At 41.1% G+C, this 7,400-nt stretch overlaps 1 protein-coding gene across 1 annotated transcript in view; it reads left to right on the top strand.

Moving 5' to 3' along the window:
* The first annotated feature begins 1,501 nt into the window (after positions 1-1,501).
* Positions 1,502-7,400, top strand: part of si:dkeyp-84f3.9 (zinc finger protein 184) — a 43,134-nt gene continuing 37,235 nt past the window's right edge. The window contains exons 1-3 of the transcript XR_006055486.1: positions 1,502-2,620; positions 2,695-2,880; positions 3,102-3,260. The gene's annotated coding sequence lies outside the window, so the exon portion shown is untranslated. The remainder of the gene's footprint in view (positions 2,621-2,694; positions 2,881-3,101; positions 3,261-7,400) is intronic.

The following is a 7,400-nucleotide window of genomic DNA, read 5'->3' as shown; positions in this document are numbered from 1 at the left end:
CTCTTGCAACAGTTGTATAAGGATCGAATGGCCTGTAGCAGTGGGCCAGACATCCTGTACTCCCGCAACACTTCCTACAGGACACCCGGTAGGACATGATCGAATGCATTCTCCAAGTCCACAAAACACATGTAGACTGGTTGGGCAAACTCCCATGCATCCTCAAGAATTCTTGAAAGGATAAAGAGCTGGACCAGTGTTCCATGACCAAGACAAAAACCACGTTGTTCCTCCTGTATCCAAGGTTCGACTAACGGATGGACTCTCCTAGACTTTTCCAGGGATGCTGAGGAGTGTGATCCCCCTATAGTTGGAACACCCTCTGGTCCCCCTTCTTAAAGATGGGAACCACCACGCCGGTCTGCCATTCCAGATGTACCACCCCTGATCTCCATGCAACATTGCAGAGACGTGTCAACCAAGACAGCCCTACAGCTCTACAGAGCCTTCAGGAACTTATGGCTGACCTCATGGCCAATTCCAGACTGAGACAGAGTCCAGCCCCTCTCCAGGAGAATGGTTTCAGAGCCCAAGCCATGCGTTGAGGTGAGCCCAACTATATCTTGTCGGTAGATGCTGACACACAGCCTCACGCACTAACTCAGGCTTCTTCCCCAACAGAGAGGTGATGTTTCATGTCCCAATTGCTAGTCTTGATAGCTGGGGATCAGTTCGCCAGGGCCTCTGCTCCTGACCGCCGCCCAGCACATATTGCTCCTGACCCTTACGACGCTTCCTGAGGGTGGTGGGCCTCCAGGAGGATGGGCCGATGTACTTTTTTCGGGCTGTGCCCAGCCGGGCCCCATCCAGACGCTCACCCTCGGGCACCCTCTCCAGGCCTGGCTCCAGGGCGGAACCCCGATAACCCTATCCTGGACAGGGTGAACTGTACCCTTGGTCTTTTACTCATAGGGGTCTTCTGAAGGCTCTTTGTCTGGCCCTTCACCCAGGACCAATTTGCCATGGGAGACCCTATCAGGGGGCAAAAGCTCCCAGACAACATAGCCCCTGGGATCCCTGGGCCACACAAACCCCTCCACCACAATAAGGTAGCGATTCATGGACGGGAACATATCCAGAGAATAAGTGCGTTACAAAGTCTTGTTTGGTGCCAGCACTAGTGTGTCAGAATGACTAGCTAGCGCTTGGCGAAAATACAAATTGTAAAGGACTGGATTATGAGTTAATTTCATTGTTGCATTCTCAGTGTCATTGTGTCCAGAATTGCCACACAGTGTTGGCATAGTTGTTCCACACCTGCAACAATGTGATTTACACAGTGTCTCCTTGAAGGTGTAATAGTCTAGAGGCTATTAAGTTTGTCAATCATATCAGCTATCTATGACAGAGAGTCTGTAGGAGAACATGCTTGTTGTTGGATGAGAGTGTATGGGGGGTGGAAGTTATGGAGTGTGTGTGTGTGTGTGTGTGTGTGTGTGTGTGTGTGTGTGTGTGTGTGTGTGTGTGTGTGTGTGTGTGTGTGTGTGGGAAAAAGGAGCGTGACTTTAAGAGGAGAGAGAGGGATTGTTTTGATTCTTCAGGGAGCGCTTTTTTCTGTTTTGGCGTTGGCTATGGCCCACAGTAGCCTGTGTTACCATTCCTAATAAACAGCCGGTAAACTGAATACCGAACGCCTCTGTCTTCTGTGGAGGGACGATACAATACAAAGCTCTCTGTATGTGGTCTGTTTAGCTAACCTTGTCATGCATTTTAAATGCAGTCAGGGCATCTCAGCTGTTTACCCTTTAAATCATAATTTTCTTTATCAAACTTTCTTGTATGTCTTGGTAAAAATGGTGGTGAAGTACAACCAGCAGCAGAACTATATCAAGCTGGATGCCTTGGAAGGACAGTTTGAATTTCTCGAATTCCACGAAAAAGGTGTTCAGTTTTATTGTAGCTTCTGATAGGGAAAAATTTTAGAAGCAGATTTGTATTGTTTTAAACCTTGCCTTTAGCAAACTGTTTTGTAAATTAAGGAAACATGTATTGTATATGTACATATATGTATATGTATAAGGTGAGTATAAGGTTTAGGTTCTGCAAGGGAAGAAATGTACCTATTTAATGGTTACTAAGTGGTGGCTTAATGCATTTAAAATGGACAGTCTTTACCAGTGACCTATACAAAGTGCTGCCTCAAAACCACATGAATTTTTATCTTACAGTTATTGAGAGATTTTTCGTGCCCCCTGATTCAGAAGTCATATACAGGGATGCAACAGGGACAGAAGCTGATGTGGAAATAGTCAGGGCCTTGTTGGACAAGGCAATGTTGTGCTGACTGTCAGAAGTCAGCGTGAGCTTGAAAGGCAGGTTTAATCAGTCTGTTGGTGAAGACATACTACAAGAGTATGAAACAACAGAAATGCTAACTGATGCCACAAGAGGACAAATGGTTAACATCCTGGTGGCTCACATGATTGTGAGTGGGTATATATGTGGGTATATGTGTTTCAGGGTTTCTTTTTATTTGTGGCAATTTTCTGCATACATTTTGATGACTAATTTAATATCTCCTCTCAGACACCTCCCCACAAAAGCAGTCAGAGAGAAGTATCCTCTTGGTATTGTGATGCTGTTCCCTTGCCTGAAGAATCCATATTCTAAGAAAGGCTATGTAAGTGTCATTTTTGCATTTCAAAATTCTGAGTTCTATGAACTGAATATGACGATAACCTTTCTTAATTTAAGGAACACTTCTATGATGCTGCAAGCAGCACAGGATACGTTTCTTGGCATCTGAAAACAGTTCAAAGAAAAATTTGGCGAAGATCTGCGGTGCCACAGAATAGCTCTGTAGACCTTTTTCCAGGAGGCCCAAATTTCCAAAGGACTGTTAATGTTGACAGGCAGCTTGATGGGGATACTTGCCAAGAGGTAATATCTTTGCTCAATCATACTACAGAAAATTGCCTGATTTTCTAGAAGATGAGAGAGGCATTTCAAAAGCTTGTTAATGAGACGGGCAGAAGTGCTGAAATCCTCTCTATCTTCCCAAGATTCCTGTATAGTAAAGGACTAGTGAGTTTGAAATGAGATGTTTGAAATAGCTTGACATTTCAAAGTATTTACGTTGTTTAATATCTTCTCTCCCAAAGGTGTAACAAGATTTCATTTACCTGTTTGATGACGAGACATCCTCTAGACTGTTTCAGAAATGGGACGATGAGCTAAGCAGCTCACTTCGACACTAGAGATGCATCACTTGGTGCAGTCGGCAGAAAGTCCTCCAGGAAGTGATCTTGATGACTCAACAAGTAAGTTGTTTCTTTTTCTTGTTTTGAAGCATTTGCCATAATTTCAGGTACAGCTGCTTCATTCATGATTTTTGCGATCATATGATTAATATTAGGAAATGAGAACACCTGTGAGACAGTTTTTTTTCCCTTCAATGTTATTTGTTTGTTCAGTGAATCGCTGAAAGATTAATCTGATTTTTGTCATAAATATGAACAAGAGTTTTCAGTTAATCCTGTCACTCATTGTCCTCAGCCTACGACCAAGAAATGGCTTCCTTGCTGTTGCTGGTACATTTACTTCCACCATCTCCAGGGGAACAAAAGTCTCAAAAAATTAGTGCAATTAGTGCATGCAAGGCAATTGGGAGACTTGTACTCTTTCATGAGGTAATCATATTATTAAGGTGGTTAAAATCATTTATGTCACCTTTGTAGCCATATATAAATAATAACATAAAATACTTTACTCTGGCGGCAAGTTATTCTCATGTCTAATGTTGAGTTTCCTTATCTTAAGCCTAGTCGTGCTGCAGTTTAGGGGAACATCTCCGTAATCAGCAGGGTTGGCAACCATACCACCGCGCTGTTGACCATCAGAAGAGGAAGTCTGACAGTGTCCATATCACCATAGCTAAGCATTTCATCCAATACAATGCAAACCACTCCCTTGGGGCATTTGATGAACTTTTCAAAACACATTTTGTGTTCAATATGTCTTATGATGCTACGTTGGAGAATTTTTACACATTCCTGCAGACAACAGTGTATTGTGTAACAATAATATGGGCAAAATGAGAGAGTTACCCAGATTTAAGATTTGAGGGCCAGACTGCTTAACCAGCCACTACCGCTCTCACTCAGGGAGTGAGAAGTTAAAACTATGCTGACTTGTTTCATTTATCAGAAACTGTATCCCAACAATCAGCAGTTGATTTCACATTTAAGAGTTGAACATGGTTAATATCCTAGGCCCAAATTAAAATTGTTTTGTTCTCAGCAAGGCTGTAGGTTTCAGTTCTTGACATACGCAGGTTTCCGAAAGCACCTTAACAGTGGTCATGTGTGCAATGTGTGCCTCCATTGTGGCCAAATTACAGGGGAGTGGGATTTCCAATAGTTTGGTGTCCTCAATTGTAGGATACTTGGACGAACTAACAAGTGAAATTTACTCACAAGCAAAGCGTACTGCCATTTCTGCTTTACTTGTAACTGATCCCATTATATCTGGGATAAATCAATCTTTTGACAAATTTGAAAATATTTTCACAAATCTGAATACAGAATGGAAACTAAATAAATACTTCAACCAAAATGGGGAGTTGAGCACCCAGCTGAAATAACACTGGGAGTGAGATATGACAACAGGCAAAATCCAGTACTTATGATCAAGTACTGTAAGTGATACTTTTATATATGGACCAATTTTAGAAACACTGAGGTTAGTGTGCAGAAATCCAGACATTTATGTGCTCTTAAATGAGTGTAGACCAGAACCTAGTACTTACACTGACTTCTCTGATGGAAGTTATTTTAAAACTCACTCTTCGTTTTCAGCCAAAAGACAAGCATTACAAATTCAGCTATGCTATGATGACTTTGAAACAGCCAATCCCCTCGGCTCCAAATGTAGAATTTCCAATTTATAAGAAACTTGCCCCCCAAATTTATTTTGGTTTTGAATAGCATTCATTTGGTATCACTTTTTCACATGCAAACTCTGCACAAGTACGGTTTTGATGTTACACTGGAAACATTGATCAATGGTATAAAAACACTAGAGAGTCAAGGGCTAGGTCTTCCATTTGAGGACCAGGTATATGGTACAACCTCACAGATCACTGGAGATAATCTATGAATGCACACAGTTCTTGGTTTTAATTAGTCAATCAATCAAAATCAAAATTTATTTATATAGCACATTTTTAAAGACCGAAGTACACCAAAGTGCTTTCCAGTAAAATCATGATACAGATAAAAATCACAATATAAAAATATAAATTACAGATATAAATAAAATATAAAATAATTACATAATCTAAATGCAAAGCCAGATGTAAATTACCCTAATTCTCCTTGAATGCCAGGTTAAACAAATACGTTTTTAGACGTGATTTAAAAGACTGAATGGAATCTGATGCGTGAATATGAAGAGGAAGAGTATTCCATAACCTGGGTGCGGCAACGGCAAAGGCACGGTCTCCTCTGGTCTTCAGACGAGACCTAGGTTGCACTAAGGGCAGTTGGCCCGATGATCTTAGTGCTCTCTGAGGGCTATACAGACAGAGGAGATCAGCTAGGTAGTCAGGTGCCATATTGTTTAGGATTTTATAAGTAAACAATAAAATTTTAAAATCAATTCGGTATTTAATAGGAAGCCAGTGTAAATTTGCCAGAACAGGGGTGATAGAATCGTACTTTCTAGTGCTGCGGCATTTTGGACCAGCTGCAAACGCTGAAGAAGAGAAGATTGTAGGCCCAAGTAGAGAGAATTACAATAATCCAGTCTTGAAGTGATGATGAAAGCATGAATGAGTTTCTCCAGATCTTTGTGTGGTATATAAGGTTTAGCCTTAGAAATTAGGCGTAGTTGGTGAAAGCTGGTTTTTACCACAGTAGAGACCTGTTTATCTAGTTTGAAGGAACTATCCATGAAAACTCCAAGATTCCTAGCAGCATCAGTGAGGTGGTTAGCAACAGGCCCGAATGTGCCAGTCAGTTGTCCCAGAGGCATATTTCTATCAAACACAATAATTTCTGTCTTCTTTTCATTTAAAGTAAGAAAGTTACGTGATAACCAGTCTTTTACATCGCTCAGACAATCAAACAGAGGATGTAGTGAAGATGAAACATCCCCAGTCAGGTGGAGGTAGATTTGAATATCATCAGCATAGCAGTGAAAAGAGACATTATGTTTTTCAAAAATGGAGCCCAAGGGCAGCATATACAGAGAAAACAACACAGGACCCAATACCGAGCCCTGGGGCACACCACAGCGAAAAAGGGCAGAAGAAGAGGAATATTTTCCTATCATGACAGAGAACGACCTCTCAGAGAAATATGATTTAAACGATGATAGAACATTTCCTTTAAGGCCTACTACTTGTTCCAATCTTGCCAAAAGGATATCATGGTCAACCGTGTCAAAGGCTGAAGTCAAATCCAATAGAACTAAGACCGCAGAGCGCCCAGAGTCGGCGATTAGAAGAAGGTCATTGAAAACTCTTAGTAGGGCAGTTTCGGTGCTGTGACGCGGTCTAAATCCAGACTGGAATTTATCACTTATACCATTTCTCTCTAAGTGGGTCTGTAGTTGCTGAAGCACTATTTTCTCTAAAATTTTTGACATGAAGGGGAGTTTAGAAATCGGCCTGTAATTTGCTAGAGTGTTAAGATCAAGGCTATTTTTCTTGATAACAGGTTGCACGACTGCATGTTTAAAGACAGTCAGAACATAGCCAGATGACAGTGATGAGTTCATTAAAAATAAGATACAGGACCCGATTGTATTCAATGCATCCTTAATGATATGAGAAGGAATAATGTCATGCAGAGAATTTGAGCTTCTCAGGTTATTAATTATTTCCTTTAAAGTCGAGAATGACACAGGTTCAAACTGTTGAAAAACCATTGAACATTCAGAAACTGGGGCTTGATTTACTACCGGAGAATGTGGGGCCCTTAACACTGAGATTTTATCTATAAAATAATTTAGAAAGTTTTCGCAGAGGGCCGGGGAGGCAGCCATCGAAACATCAGAGCAGGGATTAACCACTGAGTTAAAGATTTTGAACAGAACTCGAGGATTGTGACTATTAGTCGCAATAATGTTTGACAAAAAAGAAGTTTTTGCCATTTTGGCAGCCTTCTGAAATTTAGACGGACTCATATGCAGGATGTCAAGGGACACCTGAAGTTGATCTTTTTTCCATCTCCTCTCAGCTCGACGACATTCACGTCTAAGAGTGAGGGTGGATTCATTTAGCCAAAGTTGGCGAGAGGTTTTACGGCGTTTAGTTTTTACTGGAGCCACAGTGTCCAAAATAGAAGAACATGTAGAAATAATAGGAATAATTTTATTATTGAACAACAACCATGTTCTCAATGAACCCAAAAAACTCAGTAATATCAAAGCTGAATGTTTTTGGAAGTAGTTTTTAG

This window comes from Haplochromis burtoni, unplaced genomic scaffold (assembly GCF_018398535.1).
Source record: "Haplochromis burtoni strain Fernald_Lab_line unplaced genomic scaffold, NCSU_Asbu1 Contig_376, whole genome shotgun sequence".
Taxonomy (NCBI): Eukaryota; Metazoa; Chordata; class Actinopteri; order Cichliformes; family Cichlidae; genus Haplochromis; species Haplochromis burtoni.
This window is presented reverse-complemented; position numbering and strand designations above follow the sequence as displayed.